The sequence below is a fragment of the Drosophila biarmipes genome, unplaced genomic scaffold (genome assembly GCF_025231255.1).
Source record: "Drosophila biarmipes strain raj3 unplaced genomic scaffold, RU_DBia_V1.1 ptg000036l, whole genome shotgun sequence".
Classification (NCBI taxonomy): Eukaryota; Metazoa; Arthropoda; class Insecta; order Diptera; family Drosophilidae; genus Drosophila; species Drosophila biarmipes.
The window spans coordinates 54,859-81,381 of NW_026114548.1; the positions used below are offsets into that span (position 1 = coordinate 54,859).

The window sequence follows — 26,523 nt, forward strand, 5'->3', positions numbered from 1 at the left end:
AATTCTTTATATATAATGATAAAACATTTTATTAAATTCGTTATATTAATAATATCTGTATATAAATGGCATTTGTTTGATTTAACGAATCAACGAAGAACAATAATATTGTCAACGGTTTTCTATTTTCTAATCATTAATAAGAGACAATTCTAGATAAATTTTTATGCTAGACATTTCTCAGTATCATTTGATTGAAAAAGAAAATATTTCTCTTCGTTTTTCACATTCAAATTATTTACTAATGTGAGATAATGTTTTTCATATATTTTTTAATATTATGAATAAAATAATTAAATTATTATTATCCAATAATATACCATATGCTTATAAAATTTCATTATAAAATTTGTATAAGCAACTTAATTAGCATAGTCTTACAACCCTCAACCATATGTAGTCCAAGCAGCACTATAAAATTAATTAAAGTACATAACAGCATGGACTGCGATATGCGTTCAAAATGTCGATGTTCATGTGTCCTGCAGTTCACACGATGACGCACAGTTTGCTGCGTTCTTCATCGACCCATGAGCCGAGTGATCCACCGCTTAGAGTTTTATAAATTGGTTTCTTAATTTTGTCAAATATGTTTTTATTGAAAGAAATTAAAAATACACCATTTTACTGGCATATATCAATTCCTTCAATAAATTTATTTTTATACCTAAAACGAATGCTGCGAAATGTCTTAGTTTTATATAACCAATATATATCAAAGTATTTCTTTTTAAATTGCATTTATTGTAAATAAATATATATATATATATATTAATACTTTTTTAGCGATATAAATTGAAATTTATATAAAACATTAACCTGTATAAAACCAGGTACAACATTGTACATTTTAGGTTGTTGCATTATCCAATGTATGCGCATAACTGAGATGAACAATACATATCGCAACGCGTGTATATTATGGTCCATATACACACAGTATTTTAATTGTGTTTATATACAATAATAATTTAATATTATTATTTTAATAATTCGATTTGCTTGTTCGAATTTTTATTTGTTTGTTTTGGCTGCTTATTATTTCTCTCATATGTATTAAATACAATATATAATTTTAATATTTGCATTATTTCGATTTGCTTGTTCGAAATTTCATTTGATCTATATTAGATCATATACATTTTGGCAATTCATATTTTATTTGTATTACTATAATGTATTTATTATAATATAAACAAATATTTTATTAACGGTAAGGATATACAATAATAATTTAATATTATTATTTTAATAATTCGATTTGCTTGTTCGAATTTTTATTTGTTTGCTTTGGCTGCTTATTATTTCTCTCATATGTATTAAATACAATATATAATTTTAATATTTGCATTATTTCGATTTGCTTGTTCGAAATTTTATTTGATCTATATTAGATCTCATATACATTTTGGCAATTCATATTTTATTTGTATTATTATAATGTATTTATTATAATATAAACAAATATTTTATTAACGGTAAGGATATACAATAATAATTTAATATTATTATTTTAATAATTCGATTTGCTTGTTCGAATTTTTATTTGTTTGCTTTGGCTGCTTATTAATTCCTCTCATATGTATTAAATACAATATATAATTTTAATATTTGCATTATTTCGATTTGCTTGTTCGAAATTTCATTTGATCTATAATAGATCTCATATACATTTTGGCAATTCATATTTTATTTGTAATACTATAATGTATTTATTATAATATAAACAAATATTTTATTAACGGTAAGGATATTAAAACATTAATGATCCTTCCGCAGGTTCACCTACGGAAACCTTGTTACGACTTTTACTTCCTCTAAATAATCAAGTTCGGTCAACTTTTGCGAAACAACCGTAACACGCAAGGCGTCACAGTGATCACGTCCGGAGACCTCACTAAATAATTCAATCGGTAGTAGCGACGGGCGGTGTGTACAAAGGGCAGGGACGTAATCAATGCGAGTTAATGACTCACACTTACTGGGAATTCCAAGTTCATGTGAACAGTTTCAGTTCACAATCCCAAGCATGAAAGTGGTTCAGCGGTTTACCCGGACCTCTCGGTCTAGGAAATACACGTTGATACTTTCATTGTAGCGCGCGTGCAGCCCAGGACATCTAAGGGCATCACAGACCTGTTATTGCTCAATCTCATTATTGCTAGACGCAATTTGTCCATTTAAGAAGCTAGTGTCCTTATAATGGGACAAACCAACAGGTACGGCTCCACTTATATAAACACATTCAAACACAATAAACATTTTACTGCCACCATGAATGAAGGCTATATAAGCTTCAACACCATAATCCTGAAGATATCTATTTAATATATTTGAGTCTCGTTCGTTATCGGAATTAACCAGACAAATCACTCCACGAACTAAGAACGGCCATGCACCACCACCCATAGATTCGAGAAAGAGCTATCAATCTGTCTTACACACTTATGTTCGGACCTGGTAAGTTTTCCCGTGTTGAGTCAAATTAAGCCGCAGGCTCCACTCCTGGTGGTGCCCTTCCGTCAATTCCTTTAAGTTTCAGCTTTGCAACCATACTTCCCCCGGAGCCCAAAAGCTTTGGTTTCCCGGGAAGCGACTGAGAGAGCCATAAAAGTAGCTACACCCAATTGCTAGCTGGCATCGTTTATGGTTAGAACTAGGGCGGTATCTGATCGCCTTCGAACCTCTAACTTTCGTTCTTGATTAATGAAAACATCTTTGGCAAATGCTTTCGCTTAAGTTAGTCTTACGACGGTCCAAGAATTTCACCTCTCGCGTCGTAATACTAATGCCCCCAAACTGCTTCTATTAATCATTACCTCTTGATCTGAAAACCAATGAAAGCAGAACAGAGGTCTTATTTCATTATCCCATGCACAGAATATTCAGGCATTTGAAGCCTGCTTTAAGCACTCTAATTTGTTCAAAGTAATTGTACCGGCCCACAATAACACTCGTTTAAGAGCACTAATGCAGGTTTTTAAATAGGAGGAACATATGAAAAAATACAAGTATCTAAGCACATGTAAGAACTCCACCGGTAATACGCTTACATACATAAAGGTATAGTACTAACCACAATTGTAAGTTGTACTACCCGTATGAAGCACAAGTTCAACTACGAACGTTTTAACCGCAACAACTTTAATATACGCTATTGGAGCTGGAATTACCGCGGCTGCTGGCACCAGACTTGCCCTCCAATTGGTCCTTGTTAAAGGATTTAAAGTGTACTCATTCCAATTACAGGGCCTCGGATATGAGTCCTGTATTGTTATTTTTCGTCACTACCTCCCCGAGCTGGGAGTGGGTAATTTACGCGCCTGCTGCCTTCCTTAGATGTGGTAGCCGTTTCTCAGGCTCCCTCTCCGGAATCGAACCCTGATTCCCCGTTACCCGTTGCAACCATGGTAGTCCTAGATACTACCATCAAAAGTTGATAGGGCAGACATTTGAAAGATCTGTCGTCGGTACAAGACCATACGATCTGCATGTTATCTAGAGTTCAACCAATATAACGATCTTGCGATCGCTTGGTTTTAGCCTAATAAAAGCACATGTTCCATAAGGTTCATGTTTTAATTGCATGTATTAGCTCTAGAATTACCACAGTTATCCAAGTAACTGTTAACGATCTAAGGAACCATAACTGATATAATGAGCCTTTTGCGGTTTCACTTTTAATTCGTGTGTACTTAGACATGCATGGCTTAATCTTTGAGACAAGCATATAACTACTGGCAGGATCAACCAGAATAATGTTTTTATTCATATTTCATTCATATTTTTTGAATAGAAATTAGCAATATATATGTTGTTATAGATTTTATTTCTATCGAATACGGCCATTTTTATATAGCATTCGTATACGTTTGTTTTCCAATTTATACTTGTTTCGCCACTAATAATAACAAGTTTTTATTGATGTCAAAAAGAATCATATTCTTTATAAACACAATATTTATTTTTCATATATTTTCTTTATATATGCACATTTCATTCTAAAATATCATTTTTGTTCGACATACATAATATATTGTATCCACACATGTACAATTTTTGTTTAACCAATATAAGATATTGAGTTAATCATTTGTATTTTGACGATAAATTTAAAATTTATCTATATATATCCATATAAGTCTCTGGTAATATATAAAATAGAACCGAGTGTATATATATAATTATTACTACTATATTTATTTCTTAAATAATATATACTTATATATTATTTATATATATACTCTTTATTATATATTATATAATTTCTTAAATAACTCTCTTAATAGCTATTTTTTATTATCAACAATATAAGTTGATATTAATATTGAAAATGTATTCATAATTACATTTTTATATTTCTTTGGTAGACTTTTATGTACTATTATTATTTAATAATACACATATAATATAAATCATGTTAGCCTACCTCCTAAAATTAACGATAAAATTCGGAAACAATTTGTTATTCTATGTACAATAGAAACTTGGCCTTTGTTTCAACGTTATTATCTTTGGGCTTAAAATATTAACCGCGGAGCCAAGTCTCGTATTCAAATAAATGAATAAAGAAACAAATTTGACGGATAATATCTTCTCTACTGACATATGTCAATAGCAGACGGCCGGCCCATTGACCATCCTATAGTAGTTTTTGGACACGCTGTCTCCCATTCGGGTATATTCAATTTACTTTGCCACTCACCCATATAGTGTTCTCTTATATAATAAGACAACGCACTTTTATATTCATTATATGGATATATTGCCTTCCTCATATTTGCCACACCACCTATAGTAGTTTTTGGACACGCTGTCTCCCATTCGGGTATATTCAATTTACTTTGCCACTCACCCATATAGTGTTCTCTTATATAATAAGAAAACGCACTTTTATTTTCATTATATGGATATATTGCCTTCCTCATATTTGCCACACCACCTATAGTAGTTTTTGGACACGCTGTCTCCCATTCGGGTATATTCAATTTACTTTGCCACTCACCCATATAGTGTTCTCTTATATAATAAGAAAACGCACTTTTATTTTCATTATATGGATATATTGCCTTCCTCATATTTGCCACACCACCTATAGTAGTTTTTGGACACGCTGTCTCCCATTCGGGTATATTCAATTCTCTTTGCCACTCACCCTTATAGTATTCTCTTATTTAATAAGAATACTAAAATACTTCTCATATTATAGATGTAATCTATTAACTTCTCAATATCCATACGGTTTATGTATGGTATTGACAAAATCCTATGCATTTGCATAAGATTTATTTTGCCACAATTTATAGTACTAGTGCCGCCCTCACTAGGTATAAATATCTCATTTCGCTAGTAGTGTATGGGCAAATTCTACTAGCTATTCTCATAAATATGTCACTTATATGCCATATCTATACAATTCATGCACTTTTATATGTATATTTGCTATATTATACATTATTATGCCTTATAGGTATTATACCTATAAGCCACATCCATACGATTGCTTAATATAAATATATGTATAATTTTTTATACATATTTTTTTTTTATTTATGTATGGTTTTTTATTCATATCCATATACTGTATTCACTTTTATATGGATATGATTGGCGTTTTATATAGTATTGACAAAATCATAAGTTTGACCAATACGAGGAGAGGTCCGCCAACGACCACCTCCCTATAGGTGTTTTTGGACACGCTGTCTCCCATTCGACTGCTTACTATACTAGGGGCTACCCGCTCCGTATGATATTCTCTCATATAACAAGAGAATGCAAGAAATATTCGTATTTTATGAATATAATCCATTTATTTTTCAATATCCATACGTTTTACTTAGTTTTTTGTACGGTATTGACAAAATCCTATGCATTTGCATAAGATTTATTTTGCCACAATTTATAGTACTAGTGCCGCCCTCACTAGGTATAAATATCTCATTTCGCTAGTAGTGTATGGGGAAATTCTACTAGCTATTCTCATAAATATGTCACTTATATGCCATATCTATACAATTCATGCACTTTTATATGTATATTTGCTATATTATACATTATTATGCCTTATAGGTATTATACCTATAAGCCACATCCATACGATTGCTTAATATAAATATATGTATAATTTTTTATACATATTTTTTTTTTATTTATGTATGGTTTTTTATTCATATCCATATACTGTATTCAATTTTATATGGATATGATTGGCGTTTTATATAGTATTGACAAAATCATAAGTTTGACCAATACGAGGAGAGGTCCGCCAACGACCACCTCCCTATAGGTGTTTTTGGACACGCTGTCTCCCATTCGACTGCTTACTATACTAGGGGCTACCCGCTCCGTATGATATTCTCTCATATAACAAGAGAATGCAAGAAATATTCGTATTTTATGAATATAATCCATTTATTTTTCAATATCCATACGTTTTACTTAGTTTTTTGTACGGTATTGACAAAATCCTATGCATTTGCATAAGATTTATTTTGCCACAATTTATAGTACTAGTGCCGCCCTCACTAGGTATAAATATCTCATTTCGCTAGTAGTGTATGGGCAAATTCTACTAGCTATTCTCATAAATATGTCACTTATATGCCATATCTATACAATTCATGCACTTTTATATGTATATTTGCTATATTATACATTATTATGCCTTATAGGTATTATACCTATAAGCCACATCCATACGATTGCTTAATATAAATATATGTATAATTTTTTATACATATTTTTTTTTATTTATGTATGGTTTTTTATTCATATCCATATACTGTATTCACTTTTATATGGATATGATTGGCGTTTTATATAGTATTGACAAAATCATAAGTTTGACCAATACGAGGAGAGGTCCGCCAACGACCACCTCCCTATAGGTGTTTTTGGACACGCTGTCTCCCATTCGACTGCTTACTATACTAGGGGCTACCCGCTCCGTATGATATTCTCTCATATAACAAGAGAATGCAAGAAATATTCGTATTTTATGAATATAATCCATTTATTTTTCAATATCCATACGTTTTACTTAGTTTTTTGTACGGTATTGACAAAATCCTATGCATTTGCATAAGATTTATTTTGCCACAATTTATAGTACTAGTGCCGCCCTCACTAGGTATAAATATCTCATTTCGCTAGTAGTGTATGGGCAAATTCTACTAGCTATTCTCATAAATATGTCACTTATATGCCATATCTATACAATTCATGCACTTTTATATGTATATTTGCTATATTATACATTATTATGCCTTATAGGTATTATACCTATAAGCCACATCCATACGATTGCTTAATATAAATATATGTATAATTTTTTATACATATTTTTTTTTATTTATGTATGGTTTTTTATTCATATCCATATACTGTATTCACTTTTATATGGATATGATTGGCGTTTTATATAGTATTGACAAAATCATAAGTTTGACCAATACGAGGAGAGGTCCGCCAACGACCACCTCCCTATAGGTGTTTTTGGACACGCTGTCTCCCATTCGACTGCTTACTATACTAGGGGCTGCCCGCTCCGTATGATATTCTCTCGTATAACAAGAGAATGCAAGAAATATTCGTATTTTATGAATATAATCCATTTATTTTTCAATATCCATACGTTTTACTTAGTTTTTTGTACGGTATTGACAAAATCCTATGCATTTGCATAAGATTTATTTTGCCACAATTTATAGTACTAGTGCCGCCCTCACTAGGTATAAATATCTCATTTCGCTAGTAGTGTATGGGCAAATTCTACTAGCTATTCTCATAAATATGTCACTTATATGCCATATCTATACAATTCATGCACTTTTATATGTATATTTGCTATATTATACATTATTATGCCTTATAGGTATTATACCTATAAGCCACATCCATACGATTGCTTAATATAAATATATGTATAATTTTTTATACATATTTTTTTTTATTTATGTATGGTTTTTTATTCATATCCATATACTGTATTCACTTTTATATGGATATGATTGGCGTTTTATATAGTATTGACAAAATCATAAGTTTGACCAATACGAGGAGAGGTCCGCCAACGACCACCTCCCTATAGGTGTTTTTGGACACGCTGTCTCCCATTCGACTGCTTACTATACTAGGGGCTGCCCGCTCCGTATGATATTCTCTCGTATAACAAGAGAATGCAAGAAATATTCGTATTTTATGAATATAATCCATTTATTTTTCAATATCCATACGTTTTACTTAGTTTTTTGTACGGTATTGACAAAATCCTATGCATTTGCATAAGATTTATTTTGCCACAATTTATAGTACTAGTGCCGCCCTCACTAGGTATAAATATCTCATTTCGCTAGTAGTGTATGGGCAAATTCTACTAGCTATTCTCATAAATGCCTTCTTTATGCCATATCTATACAATTTATGCACTTTTATATGTATATTTGCTAATATTATACATTATTATGCCTTATAGGTATTATACCTATAAGCCATATACATACGATTTCATTTTTTTATTTATATATGGTTTTGTATTTATAACCATATACCGTATTTACTTTTATAAGGATATGATTGGCGTTTTATATAGTATTGACAAAATTATAAGTTTGACAAACACTTTTTTAAGTCTTTTAGTTAAAATTGTCATTTTTAATTGACTATCTAAACACTAGATATATTTGCACATGGAGCAAAGAGTATAAAAATTGGTCGCGTCACTAATAATATCGCGATACATTTTTACTACCATCAAAATACCACATACGTTTATATGTCCTCTTTATTTAATTTGGTTTCTAAACCTCAGGAATAGTTTTAATTATATGTGCGCTCTAAGTTGAATGAATTTCTTGAATCTCTTTACTTGAATTTCTAAGACTTAAAAATATTTATAAATAGATGTCCTATTGCATAATATTTTTTTATCGCTTCACTTATAAAATAACGATCCTGCCTTTCTACCTTTGAATAAACATTCATATAAACATGGAGAAAAAAACGTTCGCGTCACTAACAGTATGTGACGATAAAATTTTGCTAACATTAAAAGGAACATATTTTTATATGTCAACTCTTAGTTGAATTGGTCTATTGCTTAAGATTCTAGACCTTAGGAATATTTTTATATTATATGTTTGCCAATCTTCGCGTCACTAAAAAGATGACGATTCATATTGTTATTATTAGATGGTCGAGTTGTACTTATATTGATATGTTAATCAAATTGGTCTCTTACTTGAAAATCTAGACCTTAGGAATATTTTTATATTATATGTTTGCCAATCTTCGCGTCACTAATAAGATGACGATTCATATTGTTATTATTAGATGGTCGAGTTGTACTTATATTGATATGTTAATCAAATTGGTCTCTTACTTGAAAATCTAGACCTTAGGAATATTTTTATATTATATGTTTGCCAATCTTCGCGTCACTAATAAGATGACGATTCATATTGTTATTATTAGATGGTCGAGTTGTACTTATATTGATATGTTAATCAAATTGGTCTCTTACTTGAAAATCTAGACCTTAGGAATATTTTTATATTATATGTTTGCCAATCTTCGCGTCACTAATAAGATGACGATTCATATTGTTATTATTAGATGGTCGAGTTGTACTTATATTGATATGTTAATCAAATTGGTCTCTTACTTGAAAATCTAGACCTTAGGAATATTTTTATATTATATGTTTGCCAATCTTCGCGTCACTAATAAGATGACGATTCATATTATTATTAGATGGTCGAGTTGTACTTATATTGATATGTTAATCAAATTGGTCTCTTACTTGAAAATCTAGACCTTAGGAATATTTTTATATTATATGTTTGCCAATCTTCGCGTCACTAATAAGATGACGATTCATATTGTTATTATTAGATGGTCGAGTTGTACTTATATTGATATGTTAATCAAATTGGTCTCTTACTTGAAAATCTAGACCTTAGGAATGTAATATATAAAGGATTAAAAATTCGCCACAAAGCCAAGCAAACAATCAATGCATACAAATAGATTGTTGGTTGAACTTTATATAAGAAGTTCAACACAACAAATAAATTATGCAATTTTATTATCGAATCATCAAGCAAAGGATAAGCTTCAGTGGATCGCAGTATGGCAGCTGCTCAACCACTTACAACACCTTGCCTGTTACAAAAGTCGTTTACAATTGATTCTAGGCTTTGTCATTGTATTAAATAATGCTTTTATATGTAACTAGCGCGGCATCAGGTGATCAAAGATCCTCCCAATTTACTATGTTACAAATTACATTGGCATCACATCCATTGTCGTTTAAAAAGTAAATTATAAACTTTAAATGGTTTAGAAGCCATACAATGCAAATTGCCCCTTATTTATCATTGCAGTCCAGCACGGATACGACCTTAGAGGCGTTCAGGCATAATCCAACGGACGTAGCGTCATACCACTGTTCGCTCGAACAAGTATTGTGCCATTGGTCCGTACCTGCGGTTCCTCTCGTACTACGCAGGAATGCTGTCGCAACAACGTTTTGTCATTAGTAGGGTAAAACTAACCTGTCTCACGACGGTCTAAACCCAGCTCACGTTCCCTTGCATGGGTGAACAATCCAACGCTTGGTGAATTTTGCTTCACAATGATAGGAAGAGCCGACATCGAAGGATCAAAAAGCGACGTCGCTATGAACGCTTGGCCGCCACAAGCCAGTTATCCCTATGGTAACTTTTCTGACACCTCTTGTTAAAAACTCTTTAAACCAAAAGGATCGATAGGCCGAGCTTTTGCTGTCCCTGTGTGTACTGAACACCGAGATCAAGTCAGCATTTGCCCTTTTGCTCTATGTGTGGTTTCTGTCCGCACTGAGCTGGCCTTGGGACACCTCCGTTATTATTTGAGAGATGTACCGCCCCAGTCAAACTCCCTACCTGGCAATGTCCTTGAATTGGATCATACCTGAGTAATTGGAGTTATACCAAATTTTCAAATCAAAAATACATAAATGCACCGTTTTATTAAAGAATTTGTTTGCGATTATATAACAAACTCGTGATACTTTGATCAAGAAGCTTGCATCAAAACCCAATACCATAAGATATAATAAATATATCCGTATAATGGCTAGGAAATGATACACGTTCCATTTAATCAAGTAAGTAAGGAAACAATAAGAGTAGTGGTATTTCATTGGCGATACCAAACCGAGGTCTAATATCTCCCACTTATTCTACACCTCTTATGTCTCCTTACACTGCCAGATTAGAGTCAAGCTCAAAAGGGTCTTCTTTCCCCGCTAATTATTCCAAGCCCGTTCCCTTGGCTGTGGTTTCGCTAGATAGTAGATAGGGACAGGTGTGTCTCGGATCCCTCCGAACTTATTTAACGTGACGTGTTCCGCACTGAAGGGATTACAGCCACGGCATTCTAATATACCCACAAGGGAGTATATAATGCAAGGGTCTGGGTTAAGCGCCAAACCAACGCCCTGGACTAGAAGCTATAGCTATGTACATAGCAACCACCCCAGTAGCAATTTAAGTACTTGCTTGTCGGGCAAGCACTCCCCCTTGCATAGGGGCGAGATCTATCTAAAATCTCTACTGTTCTTTGGGTCGCAGCACCCGAGTTGTATTAACGCAACATCCACGTCGAGCCCGGGGACTCTACCCGCGATATAGGTGTCAACCACAGCCACCACGAAACTCCCACTAGGGGGCCGACCTCAATGAGTAGCCTTGGAGAACCACTCAACCCGTGGCACCGAAATTTCAGGCTCGGTGGGCCTCACCCCTTCAGCTCCGACAAGCTCGGATGGGGCAACCATGTCATATTAGTCGCCTCCTACGACAAGCAATGACAAGCTGTGGCAGTATTCTTCGCCGTTGCCACACGGCAAGGGGGTTTTGGGACTATTGTCCCGGCGCCTGCGGTTCATCCCTCGTCGCTTCCATCCTACGCCTCGAGAAGGCAGCATCAGCAAAAGCTCCTAGGAGACGCATCCGTTCTGGGGTCTCGACTACTCCTGCGACGTTCCATCGTTCTTGGACTCGAACAATGCCAAGGGCATCCAAGTCACGCAAATCGCTATAGAGGCGGCACTCACATAGTACGTGAAGCCAGTCCTCACTCTCCTCTCCACATGAGCATGCGGTTGTGGTGCTGAGGGTTCTACCATGGAGGAAAGCGTTGAACGACCCGTGTCCTGTCAGCAAGAATCCGGCTCTTAAGGTGAAGACAAAGTCCTTCCTCTTGTAGACGAACGCTGCCTCTGGGAAAAACTGGCGAGTCACAAAACCGTGAGCCGCTTGGTCCCATCTGAGTTGCCACTCATTTAGCAGACATTCGTCTAGCAGAGCCATCTTGGATTTCCAGTCCAACACAGACAAGTCCTGTCCATAGAGCCAGTCGCTCTCGTCCAGGGGAACGTGCTTTCTGAGCTTAAACTTCACTGCCATCCTGTGAGCATCTAAATCCATTGGAGGAGCACCAGCAAGCACCTGCAGTGCCACCGTGGACACTGTGCGGCATACCGGTAGGCATCCTAATAGGATGGTCCTCTGGCACGAGGTGAGGAGTCTTAAGGACTTGCCCTTGCTCGCCGCCTTGTACCAGACCGAGGCACCGAAGAGTGCACAGGGGACCATGAGTCCGCTGTATATCGTCCTCTTAGCACGGGAGCTGAGCCCCCAATCGACTCGGAGCACCCGTGCTAGCCCTCCGGCAACTCCAGCCAGCCGATCTCTGAGAGCAGAGATATGCGGGAGAAAGCTCATCCGCTCGCCGACTAAGATGCCAAGGTACCGGCATTTGGTGACGTATGGCAGGCTTGCTCCAGCAAACCGTACCGTCGGTCTCCTAGTGTCTGAAAGATTCCCTTTCAGCAACATGATTGCCGTCTTGCTGGTTGACACACTCACTCCAACCTCAGCTCCCCAGGCTCCCACGATGTCCATCAACTGCTCACCCTTTCGCTCCAGATCGGCACGGGAATTCCCATCGACGAAAAGTAGCAAGTCATCTGCAAACGCGCTCAGAGCACAATGTGGCTCCAGGCGCTGAAGCAGCACATCCATCAGTAGGTTCCAAATAAATGGACCACTGACGGACCCTTGCGGGCAGCCCCGTGTAACCGACACTGTGGCCGCTTCGTAACTGCTGATGATACTGGCACTTCGACCGGAGAAATAACTTTTCCACAAGTCTATCTCTCGACAGCCGACGTCGATAAGCCGATCCAGCACCGCGTTCCACTCAACATTGTCGAAGGCACCCTTGAAATCAACAAAGATTCCCAGCACCCTCCTCTCGCGGCTGGTGGAAACGGTGTTTTTAGCGTGCATCCACGCATCCTCAACGCAGCGTCCAGGCCGAAATCCAAATTGCCATCTGCAGCCATCCGGTAGCACATCCTTCAGTCGATTCACCATGATCCCTTCCAGCACCTTTCCGAACACTGGCAAAAGGCATATGCCACGATAAGAGGCAGGATCGCTCCTGTCCTTATCTGGCCCCTTTACCAGCGGTATCACTCTCGGGTGTTTCCACTCGGCAGGAAAATATCCTTCCGAGAGGCATCGAGAGTACAACTTCGTCAGGTGCTGAGGGATAGCACGCCATACCTCCTTGACGATCCCACCCGTGATGCCGTCCATTCCCGGCGATCGCCGGCTTCTCAGCTTCGCGACGCTGGTTGCCACCTCGAAGGCTTCGAGGGTCGGTGGAGCAGCAGGAGTTATACCCTCACGCACTGTGGATTCCGCAACAGGGAAGAAGTTGCGGAGGAGTATATCTGCGCAGTCGTGCCATGTCGTAAGTAGCGCGCCGTTCGACCTAAGACATCCAAGATCGGTTGTCTTTTTCCGGCCTCGGCATATTCGGTAGGCGTGCCCCCATGGATCATCCTTGTGCCGTCCCACGAAGTCCCGCCAGTTTTGTTCCTTTGTCATCAGGATAAGCTTCTTATACTGGCCTGAGGCAAGCCTTAATCCAGCGGCAAGTCGCTCAACATCGCCGGTGCCACTCCGACGAGCTGCCTGCAGCCTGCGCCTCAGTCTCCTGACCTCTTGGCGCTTGGTACTCAGTTCAGGATTCCACCATATTACGTTTCCCCTTGCTGCAGGTATCCTGCGCCCTATTACCCTGTCGCACACTTCGTGTACGATGGAGCGAAGGGCTGACACATGATCATCCAACGGCGATTCCTCCAGTTCCTCGAGACATTCAGCTACATCCCTTAGTTCTACTCTGAATCTTCGCCAACTTGCATTGGAGAGCCTCCATTGCGGTACCGGAGCTAGGCTCTCAACAGTACTGCTTGGATCTGGAGTAACCTCAACAGTGATGATGTTGTGGTCACTCAGCTCCCAGAAGTCAACTCTCCATTCGTATGTTGCCCACACACGCGCTGCTTCGTTGGTGAAGGTCACGTCGATATCACTTCTGGAGCGGTGATTATCGAACGTGAACACCTGGCTGGCCGTATTAAGCACACAGACACCGCTTGCGATGATCCACTCGTCCATGTGCTGTCCCCGTTCGCGATTCAGACGGTCTCCAGAGTTAGCTGGAGTTTTGCTGAACCACATCGGGGAAACCGCATTCGCATCAAGTCCGAGGATTGTCGGTGTCCTGCTGGCTAGCAGCAGAACCGTATCCAGGTAGTCAGTGTAGGGCTGCAGGGCAGCTGAGTACTGGCAGTATACGGAGGACAGAAAAATGGTGCCGTATTTTCCTGTGACACTCACGCACACTCCATAATCCGTCGTCAATGTCTCGATGGGCATGCAGATGGCAGACGGGTCGTCCACGATGATGGCAGCTTTCTTCCTTTTGTCAGCGAAGATTCTCATGCCTCCAGGGAGTCCAGTGAGACGCTTGCCTGCGTCCACATAGGGCTCCTGAATGAGTGCGAACAGGTGGCCAGCATCTCTCATCCGCTTTGCAAGCTCGATGACAGCGCAACGGCCTCGACCACAATTCGCTTGGATGAAGCTGAACATGTTAATGTCTAGCTTGCACCCTGGCTAGCACAGCGCTATATATCGGGCATCCACCCGAGAGCATATAGTGCCCCGAGGGTAGCCCTTTATGGCGGCAGTTACGGCAGTCCACCGCATTTTTGCACTTCGCCGCGACGTGGTCGTTCTGTCCGCACTGGCGGCAGACCTGGTTTTCTCTAGCGTACCGACACTCGCTGACTTTGTGGTCAAAACCAAGGCATCGGTGGCACGCATAGGTGCGCACTTGAGAGCGGCAGCGGTAAGAGAACCACTTGATATACACCCTCCCGCTTTCGAGAACGGCCAACGCCTGATCATCTACTTCCAGCGTCACGTTTATAGTGGCGCTGTTAGCTGCTGACCAGGGCTTGGTCGCCAGGACTACCGCCTTCTGGAACTCCTTCAGCGACATCTCCTCGAAGTTTTTCTCTTTTAACTCCATCATGAACTCATCCGGCGTCACAGTGGTGTCCACATCCTGTACCGTCACCCTGGGTTTTGCGGCAGTGTTTTTGGACACCTTAAGGCCCACCTCAGCGAATTTTGCGGAGGCAACGATTTTCGACATCTCCGCCTGCGATGGCGTGCGAATAATCGCGCCGCCCCGCTTCAACTCTCGCACCTCATGCACTCTGACGCCCAAAGCAGGCGCTACCTCTTTGCGGACCTTGTCCGCAATTTGCCTCCCTGATAAGGCCGGATCATCACATGCAACGACTGCCGACCAGGTCTCCCGGATTTTCCGCGGTGCGGCTACAGGGGCATAGGGGGCGACAGGGGCAGCAGGTGAGGCGATAAGGTGCGCGCCTCTAGCAGCGGCGGCTGCGTATGAGACGGCCGAGGCAACCGGTGTCTGCTTCTTAAGGCGGTCCTCAAGCACTCCAATCCGTATAAGGAGGGCTGCAACAACCTCCTCGTAGCGGTTGGCTACGGACTGCACCTTCACATTTGTGGCCGGGTTGGCATAGGAGACCATGAACATCCTACCGATCTCCGATCGGATGTCCCCCATCTCGGCAGCGACGGCACCATTACCTCTCCACTCCCTATCCGAGAAGGATTTTAGAGGACTGGCTGGTGCAACGAAGGTCTTCTCGTGTTCAGCATAGGATGCAGCAGCGGCGGGGGCTGCGGGAGCGGCAGGGGCTGCGGCAAGGGCAGCGACAGGGTCAGCGGCAGCGGCAGCAGCAGGGGCAGCGGCAGCGGCAGCGGCAGGGGCTGTCGCAGTGTCAGCGGCAGTTGCATCCAGTGCCATCAACTTGCACCTAGAGGCGTCCCTCAGCGGCGCTTTATTGCGCTTACCTCTGGGTCGTCCTCTGCCCCCACTGCTTCCCCTACTACTAGCACTCTCACTGCCAGAATCTCCAACATCCATTTTGGGTGGCGCCATCCGCCGGTTATCGGCAGTTCCAACCCAAAAGCTTTTCCACCAAGGACTTACCCCTTTATTATCAGCTGGTCGGAAAGCTCTATCAGCTGATCAGCTGATAAAAGTTTAGCGATGACACAAACCGCACAGCTGTTTTAGGCAAAATGTGCCTAAATAAGCCTAACGCCTCTCTCAAGAGAGCGCCTCTCTCGTGACACACGTGGCGCAATGGAAAATTTCCAATGGGAAAAACCCAATTTCACCCGGTTTCACCACTTTTACACAGGGAAAACACGCGCACTGGGTTCGCAGGCACAAAACACGAATTTTCGTGCTGTTTCTAGCTTCGTATCTGGTCTCTATCAGTCAATATTGGCTACACTCGCGGAGCGTACGGAAAACACGTCTGTTCGCACGAGCAATCTAACACCGACTGTGTAGATAGGGACAGTAGGAATCTCGTTAATCCATTCATGCGCGTCACTAATTAGATGACGAGGCATTTGGCTACCTTAAGAGAGTCATAGTTACTCCCGCCGTTGACCCGCGCTTACTTGAATTTCTTCACTTTGACATTCAGAGCACTGGGCAGAAATCACATTGTGTCAACACCCGCTAGGGCCATCACAATGCTTTGTTTTAATTAGACAGTCGGATTCCCCAAGTCCGTGCCAGTTCTGAATTGATTGTTAATTGATAATCGTTATAATTAATAAGAACTAATTGGTTTAACCCAATTAGTATTCTTAAAAATTTTAGCAAGAAAGTTCCACAATTGGCTACGTAACTAAACTATCCGGGGAACAAGTAACTAACATAAATGCTAGAAACTCTATTTACCCAGAACGAGCACATAAACCATGTTATTGTTTCCCAATCAAGCCCGACTATCTCAATCTTCAGAGCCAATCCTTATCCCGAAGTTACGGATCTAATTTGCCGACTTCCCTTACCTACATTATTCTATCGACTAGAGACTCTTCACCTTGGAGACCAGCTGCGGATATTGGTACGGCCTGTTGAGAAGTTTGCGTGTCCCCACCATAAATTTTCAAGGTCCGAGGAGAAAATATCGACACAACAGTATATGTCATGCTCTTCTAGCCCATCTACCATATCTCTCTGCGAAAGACTTCCATGGTAGTACGGCTATAAAACAGAAAAGAAAACTCTTCCGATATCTCTCGACGGCTTCTTTATGGTCGTTCCTGTTGCCAGGATGAGCACGAGGCCCATATTTAATAACAAACGGATACTCAACAGGTTACGGAATTGGAACCGTATTCCCTTTCGTTCAAAATTATTCAAGTATATTAATTTAGCTAGATTTTATATAATATATATATTTGTTTGGCATTTGTATTTTACTTGAAAATTTTCGGCTTTCGCCTTGAACTTAGGACCGACTAACTCGTGATCAACCACTGTTCACACGAAACCCTTCTCCACTTCAGTCCTCCAAGGTCTCATTCGATTATTTGCTACTACCACCAAGATCTGTACCAATGGCAGCTCCATGCAGGCTTACGCCAAACACTTCTACGCATACCATTGTACCTTCCTACTCACTAAAGTTTCAAAATTTATATTACAAGTAATATAAATCATCTACTTTAGCGGTAATGTATAGGTATACAACTTAAGCGCCATCCATTTTAAGGGCTAGTTGCTTCGGCAGGTGAGTTGTTACACACTCCTTAGCGGATTTCGACTTCCATGATCACCGTCCTGCTGTTTTAAGCAACCAACGCCTTTCATGGTATCTGCATGAGTTGTTAATTTGGGCACCGTAACATTACGTTTGGTTCATCCCACAGCGCCAGTTCTGCTTACCAAAAGTGGCCCACTGGGCACATTATATCATAACCTTGAACTTCATATCAAGAAAGTTAAGGTTCTTACCCATTTAAAGTTTGAGAATAGGTTAAGATCGTTTCGACCCTAAGGCCTCTAATCATTCGCTTTACCAGATAAGATTATTTTATATAATATTAAAATGCACCAGCTATCCTGAGGGAAACTTCGGAAGGAACCAGCTACTAGATGGTTCGATTGGTCTTTCGCCCCTATACTCAATTCTGACAATCGATTTGCACGTCAGAACTGTTTCGGTCTTCCATCAGGGTTTCCCCTGACTTCAACCTGATCAAGTATAGTTCACCATCTTTCGGGTCACAGCATATATGCTCAAGGTACGTTCCAGTTAGAGGCATAAATAATATAAATATCATTATACATAACTATATAGAACGCCCCGGGATTGTGTTAATTAGCTATAAATAGTTAAAAAACTAATCCCATTATTAGTCAAGTTAATTACGCTATTAGGTTTATATCCCAATAACTTGCACATATGTTAGACTCCTTGGTCCGTGTTTCAAGACGGGTCCCGAAGGTATCCTGAATCTTTCGCATTGTTAATCCTACAAGTGCACTGTATTCATATAAATCTATCAGCACTTTATCAAATTAATAACATTTATTCTGTGTTAAAATGCAAGCAAATTAATTTGAATAAACTATAAGTTATATTTTATGATAAATTTGGTATGCTAATAGATTACAATGTCCTTATATGGAAAAAATGCACACTATTATCATAATATTGTTTAAATATTACAATTCTAATGATGAATTTTCCATAACGGATATTCAGGTTCATCGGGCTTAACCTCTAAGCAGTTTCACGTACTGTTTAACTCTCTATTCAGAGTTCTTTTCAACTTTCCCTCACGGTACTTGTTTACTATCGGTCTCATGGTTATATTTAGTTTTAGATGGAGTTTACCACCCACTTAGTGCTGCACTATCAAGCAACACGACTCTTTGGAAACATCATCTAGTAATCATTAACGTTATACGGGCCTGGCACCCTCTATGGGTAAATGGCCTCATTTAAGAAGGACTTAAATCGTTAATTTCTCATACTAGAATATTGACGCTCCATACACTGCATCTCACATTTGCCATATAGACAAAGTGACTTAGTGCTGAACTGATTTCTTTTCGCTCGCCGCTACTAAGAAAATCCTTGTTAGTTTCTTTTCCTCCCCTAATTAATATGCTTAAATTCAGGGGGTAGTCCCATATGAGTTGAGGTTGTGTATAACTTTTATATGCAATTAATTCTTTATATATAATGATAAAACATTTTATTAAATTCGTTATATTAATAATATCTGTATATAAATGGCATTTGTTTGATTTAACGAATCAACGAAGAACAATAATATTGTCAACGGTTTTCTATTTTCTAATCATTAATAAGAGACAATTCTAGATAAATTTTTATGCTAGACATTTCTCAGTATCATTTGATTGAAAAAGAAAATATTTCTCTTCGTTTTTCACATTCAAATTATTTACTAATGTGAGATAATGTTTTTCATATATTTTTTAATATTATGAATAAAATAATTAAATTATTATTTTCCAATAATATACCATATGCTTATAAAATTTCATTATAAAATTTGTATAAGCAACTTAATTAGCATAGTCTTACAACCCTCAACCATATGTAGTCCAAGCAGCACTATAAAATTAATTAAAGTACATAACAGCATGGACTGCGATATGCGTTCAAAATGTCGATGTTCATGTGTCCTGCAGTTCACACGATGACGCACAGTTTGCTGCGTTCTTCATCGACCCATGAGCCGAGTGATCCACCGCTTAGAGTTTTATAAATTGGTTTCTTAATTTTGTCAAATATGTTTTTATTGAAAGAAATTAAAAATACACCATTTTACTGGCATATATCAATTCCTTCAATAAATTTATTTTTATACCTAAAACGAATGCTGCGAAATGTCTTAGTTTTATATAACCAATATATATCAAAGTATTTCTTTTTAAATTGCATTTATTGTAAATAAATATATATATATATATATTAATACTTTTTTAGCGATATAAATTGAAATTTATATAAAACATTAACCTGTATAAAACCAGGTACAACATTGTACATTTTAGGTTGTTGCATTATCCAATGTATGCGCATAACTGAGATGAACAATACATATCGCAACGCGTGTATATTATGGTCCATATACACACAGTATTTTAATTGTGTTTATATACAATAATAATTTAATATTATTATTTTAATAATTCGATTTGCTTGTTCGAATTTTTATTTGTTTGTTTTGGCTGCTTATTATTTCTCTCATATGTATTAAATACAATATATAATTTTAATATTTGCATTATTTCGATTTGCTTGTTCGAAATTTCATTTGATCTATATTAGATCATATACATTTTGGCAATTCATATTTTATTTGTATTACTATAATGTATTTATTATAATATAAACAAATATTTTATTAACGGTAAGGATATACAATAATAATTTAATATTATTATTTTAATAATTCGATTTGCTTGTTCGAATTTTTATTTGTTTGCTTTGGCTGCTTATTATTTCTCTCATATGTTTTAAATACAATATATAATTTTAATATTTGCATTATTTCGATTTGCTTGTTCGAAATTTTATTTGATCTATATTAGATCTCATATACATTTTGGCAATTCATATTTTATTTGTATTATTATAATGTATTTATTATAATATAAACAAATATTTTATTAACGGTAAGGATATACAATAATAATTTAATATTATTATTTTAATAATTCGATTTGCTTGTTCGAATTTTTATTTGTTTGCTTTGGCTGCTTATTAATTTCTCTCAAATGTATTAAATACAATATATAATTTTAATATTTGCATTATTTCGATTTGCTTGTTCGAAATTTCATTTGATCTATAATAGATCTCATATACATTTTGGCAATTCATATTTTATTTGTAATACTATAATGTATTTATTATAATATAAACAAATATTTTATTAACGGTAAGGATATTAAAACATTAATGATCCTTCCGCAGGTTCACCTACGGAAACCTTGTTACGACTTTTACTTCCTCTAAATAATCAAGTTCGGTCAACTTTTGCGAAACAACCGTAACACGCAAGGCGTCACAGTGATCACGTCCGGAGACCTCACTAAATAATTCAATCGGTAGTAGCGACGGGCGGTGTGTACAAAGGGCAGGGACGTAATCAATGCGAGTTAATGACTCACACTTACTGGGAATTCCAAGTTCATGTGAACAGTTTCAGTTCACAATCCCAAGCATGAAAGTGGTTCAGCGGTTTACCCGGACCTCTCGGTCTAGGAAATACACGTTGATACTTTCATTGTAGCGCGCGTGCAGCCCAGGACATCTAAGGGCATCACAGACCTGTTATTGCTCAATCTCATTATTGCTAGACGCAATTTGTCCATTTAAGAAGCTAGTGTCCTTATAATGGGACAAACCAACAGGTACGGCTCCACTTATATAAACACATTCAAACACAATAAACATTTTACTGCCACCATGAATGAAGGCTATATAAGCTTCAACACCATAATCCTGAAGATATCTATTTAATATATTTGAGTCTCGTTCGTTATCGGAATTAACCAGACAAATCACTCCACGAACTAAGAACGGCCATGCACCACCACCCATAGATTCGAGAAAGAGCTATCAATCTGTCTTACACACTTATGTTCGGACCTGGTAAGTTTTCCCGTGTTGAGTCAAATTAAGCCGCAGGCTCCACTCCTGGTGGTGCCCTTCCGTCAATTCCTTTAAGTTTCAGCTTTGCAACCATACTTCCCCCGGAGCCCAAAAGCTTTGGTTTCCCGGGAAGCGACTGAGAGAGCCATAAAAGTAGCTACACCCAATTGCTAGCTGGCATCGTTTATGGTTAGAACTAGGGCGGTATCTGATCGCCTTCGAACCTCTAACTTTCGTTCTTGATTAATGAAAACATCTTTGGCAAATGCTTTCGCTTAAGTTAGTCTTACGACGGTCCAAGAATTTCACCTCTCGCGTCGTAATACTAATGCCCCCAAACTGCTTCTATTAATCATTACCTCTTGATCTGAAAACCAATGAAAGCAGAACAGAGGTCTTATTTCATTATCCCATGCACAGAATATTCAGGCATTTGAAGCCTGCTTTAAGCACTCTAATTTGTTCAAAGTAATTGTACCGGCCCACAATAACACTCGTTTAAGAGCACTAATGCAGGTTTTTAAATAGGAGGAACATATGAAAAAATACAAGTATCTAAGCACATGTAAGAACTCCACCGGTAATACGCTTACATACATAAAGGTATAGTACTAACCACAATTGTAAGTTGTACTACCCGTATGAAGCACAAGTTCAACTACGAACGTTTTAACCGCAACAACTTTAATATACGCTATTGGAGCTGGAATTACCGCGGCTGCTGGCACCAGACTTGCCCTCCAATTGGTCCTTGTTAAAGGATTTAAAGTGTACTCATTCCAATTACAGGGCCTCGGATATGAGTCCTGTATTGTTATTTTTCGTCACTACCTCCCCGAGCTGGGAGTGGGTAATTTACGCGCCTGCTGCCTTCCTTAGATGTGGTAGCCGTTTCTCAGGCTCCCTCTCCGGAATCGAACCCTGATTCCCCGTTACCCGTTGCAACCATGGTAGTCCTAGATACTACCATCAAAAGTTGATAGGGCAGACATTTGAAAGATCTGTCGTCGGTACAAGACCATACGATCTGCATGTTATCTAGAGTTCAACCAATATAACGATCTTGCGATCGCTTGGTTTTAGCCTAATAAAAGCACATGTTCCATAAGGTTCATGTTTTAATTGCATGTATTAGCTCTAGAATTACCACAGTTATCCAAGTAACTGTTAACGATCTAAGGAACCATAACTGATATAATGAGCCTTTTGCGGTTTCACTTTTAATTCGTGTGTACTTAGACATGCATGGCTTAATCTTTGAGACAAGCATATAACTACTGGCAGGATCAACCAGAATAATGTTTTTATTCATATTTCATTCATATTTTTTGAATAGAAATTAGCAATATATATGTTGTTATAGATTTTATTTCTATCGAATACGGCCATTTTTATATAGCATTCGTATACGTTTGTTTTCCAATTTATACTTGTTTCGCCACTAATAATAACAAGTTTTTATTGATGTCAAAAAGAATCATATTCTTTATAAACACAATATTTATTTTTCATATATTTTCTTTATATATGCACATTTCATTCTAAAATATCATTTTTGTTCGACATACATAATATATTGTATCCACACATGTACAATTTTTGTTTAACCAATATAAGATATTGAGTTAATCATTTGTATTTTGACGATAAATTTAAAATTTATCTATATATATCCATATAAGTCTCTGGTAATATATAAAATAGAACCGAGTGTATATATATAATTATTACTACTATATTTATTTCTTAAATAATATATACTTATATATTATTTATATATATACTCTTTATTATATATTATATAATTTCTTAAATAACTCTCTTAATAGCTATTTTTTATTATCAACAATATAAGTTGATATTAATATTGAAAATGTATTCATAATTACATTTTTATATTTCTTTGGTAGACTTTTATGTACTATTATTATTTAATAATACACATATAATATAAATCATGTTAGCCTACCTCCTAAAATTAACGATAAAATTCGGAAACAATTTGTTATTCTATGTACAATAGAAACTTGGCCTTTGTTTCAACGTTATTATCTTTGGGCTTAAAATATTAACCGCGGAGCCAAGTCTCGTATTCAAATAAATGAATAAAGAAACAAATTTGACGGATAATATCTTCTCTACTGACATATGTCAGACGGCCGGCCCATTGACCATCCTATAGTAGTTTTTGGACACGCTGTCTCCCATTCGGGTATATTCAATTTACTTTGCCACTCACCCATATAGTGTTCTCTTATATAATAAGACAACGCACTTTTATATTCATTATATGGATATATTGCCTTCCTCATATTTGCCACACCACCTATAGTAGTTTTTGGACACGCTGTCTCCCATTCGGGTATATTCAATTTACTTTGCCACTCACCCATATAGTGTTCTCTTATATAATAAGAAAACGCACTTTTATTTTCATTATATGGATATATTGCCTTCCTCATATTTGCCACACCACCTATAGTAGTTTTTGGACACGCTGTCTCCCATTCGGGTATATTCAATTTACTTTGCCACTCACCCATATAGTGTTCTCTTATATAATAAGAAAACGCACTTTTATTTTCATTATATGGATATATTGCCTTCCTCATATTTGCCACACCACCTATAGTAGTTTTTGGACACGCTGTCTCCCATTCGGGTATATTCAATTCTCTTTGCCACTCACCCTTATAGTATTCTCTTATTTAATAAGAATACTAAAATACTTCTCATATTATAGATGTAATCTATTAACTTCTCAATATCCATACGGTTTATGTACGGTATTGACAAAATCCTATGCATTTGCATAAGATTTATTTTGCCACAATTTATAGTACTAGTGCCGCCCTCACTAGGTATAAATATCTCATTTCGCTAGTAGTGTATGGGCAAATTCTACTAGCTATTCTCATAAATATGTCACTTATATGCCATATCTATACAATTCATGCACTTTTATATGTATATTTGCTATATTATACATTATTATGCCTTATAGGTATTATACCTATAAGCCACATCCATACGATTGCTTAATATAAATATATGTATAATTTTTTATACATATTTTTTTTTATTTATGTATGGTTTTTTATTCATATCCATATACTGTATTCACTTTTATATGGATATGATTGGCGTTTTATATAGTATTGACAAAATCATAAGTTTGACCAATACGAGGAGAGGTCCGCCAACGACCACCTCCCTATAGGTGTTTTTGGACACGCTGTCTCCCATTCGACTGCTTACTATACTAGGGGCTACCCGCTCCGTATGATATTCTCTCATATAACAAGAGAATGCAAGAAATATTCGTATTTTATGAATATAATCCATTTATTTTTCAATATCCATACGTTTTACTTAGTTTTTTGTACGGTATTGACAAAATCCTATGCATTTGCATAAGATTTATTTTGCCACAATTTATAGTACTAGTGCCGCCCTCACTAGGTATAAATATCTCATTTCGCTAGTAGTGTATGGGCAAATTCTACTAGCTATTCTCATAAATATGTCACTTATATGCCATATCTATACAATTCATGCACTTTTATATGTATATTTGCTATATTATACATTATTATGCCTTATAGGTATTATACCTATAAGCCACATCCATACGATTGCTTAATATAAATATATGTATAATTTTTTATACATATTTTTTTTTTATTTATGTATGGTTTTTTATTCATATCCATATACTGTATTCAATTTTATATGGATATGATTGGCGTTTTATATAGTATTGACAAAATCATAAGTTTGACCAATACGAGGAGAGGTCCGCCAACGACCACCTCCCTATAGGTGTTTTTGGACACGCTGTCTCCCATTCGACTGCTTACTATACTAGGGGCTACCCGCTCCGTATGATATTCTCTCATATAACAAGAGAATGCAAGAAATATTCGTATTTTATGAATATAATCCATTTATTTTTCAATATCCATACGTTTTACTTAGTTTTTTGTACGGTATTGACAAAATCCTATGCATTTGCATAAGATTTATTTTGCCACAATTTATAGTACTAGTGCCGCCCTCACTAGGTATAAATATCTCATTTCGCTAGTAGTGTATGGGCAAATTCTACTAGCTATTCTCATAAATATGTCACTTATATGCCATATCTATACAATTCATGCACTTTTATATGTATATTTGCTATATTATACATTATTATGCCTTATAGGTATTATACCTATAAGCCACATCCATACGATTGCTTAATATAAATATATGTATAATTTTTTATACATATTTTTTTTTATTTATGTATGGTTTTTTATTCATATCCATATACTGTATTCACTTTTATATGGATATGATTGGCGTTTTATATAGTATTGACAAAATCATAAGTTTGACCAATACGAGGAGAGGTCCGCCAACGACCACCTCCCTATAGGTGTTTTTGGACACGCTGTCTCCCATTCGACTGCTTACTATACTAGGGGCTACCCGCTCCGTATGATATTCTCTCATATAACAAGAGAATGCAAGAAATATTCGTATTTTATGAATATAATCCATTTATTTTTCAATATCCATACGTTTTA

At 37.2% G+C, this 26,523-nt stretch overlaps 4 non-coding genes and 1 pseudogene across 4 annotated transcripts; all 5 read right to left on the reverse strand.

Annotated features, from left to right (window-relative positions):
• Positions 1 to 380: 380 nt before the first annotated feature.
• Positions 381 to 559, reverse strand: LOC127012252 (5.8S ribosomal RNA). The gene has a single exon (XR_007765765.1). It is a non-coding gene; the product is annotated as a 5.8S ribosomal RNA (ribosomal RNA).
• A 1,203-nt stretch (positions 560 to 1,762) lies between these two features.
• LOC127012241 (small subunit ribosomal RNA) lies at positions 1,763 to 3,757 on the reverse strand. The gene has a single exon (XR_007765754.1). It is a non-coding gene; the product is annotated as a small subunit ribosomal RNA (ribosomal RNA).
• Positions 3,758 to 10,090: 6,333 nt separating this feature from the next.
• On the reverse strand, positions 10,091 to 19,467 carry LOC127012256 (large subunit ribosomal RNA; annotated as a pseudogene).
• Positions 19,468 to 19,869: 402 nt separating this feature from the next.
• Positions 19,870 to 20,048, reverse strand: LOC122818005 (5.8S ribosomal RNA). Its single transcript, XR_007765768.1, has one exon. It is a non-coding gene; the product is annotated as a 5.8S ribosomal RNA (ribosomal RNA).
• A 1,203-nt stretch (positions 20,049 to 21,251) lies between these two features.
• Positions 21,252 to 23,246, reverse strand: LOC127012242 (small subunit ribosomal RNA). The gene has a single exon (XR_007765755.1). It is a non-coding gene; the product is annotated as a small subunit ribosomal RNA (ribosomal RNA).
• Positions 23,247 to 26,523: the final 3,277 nt, after the last annotated feature.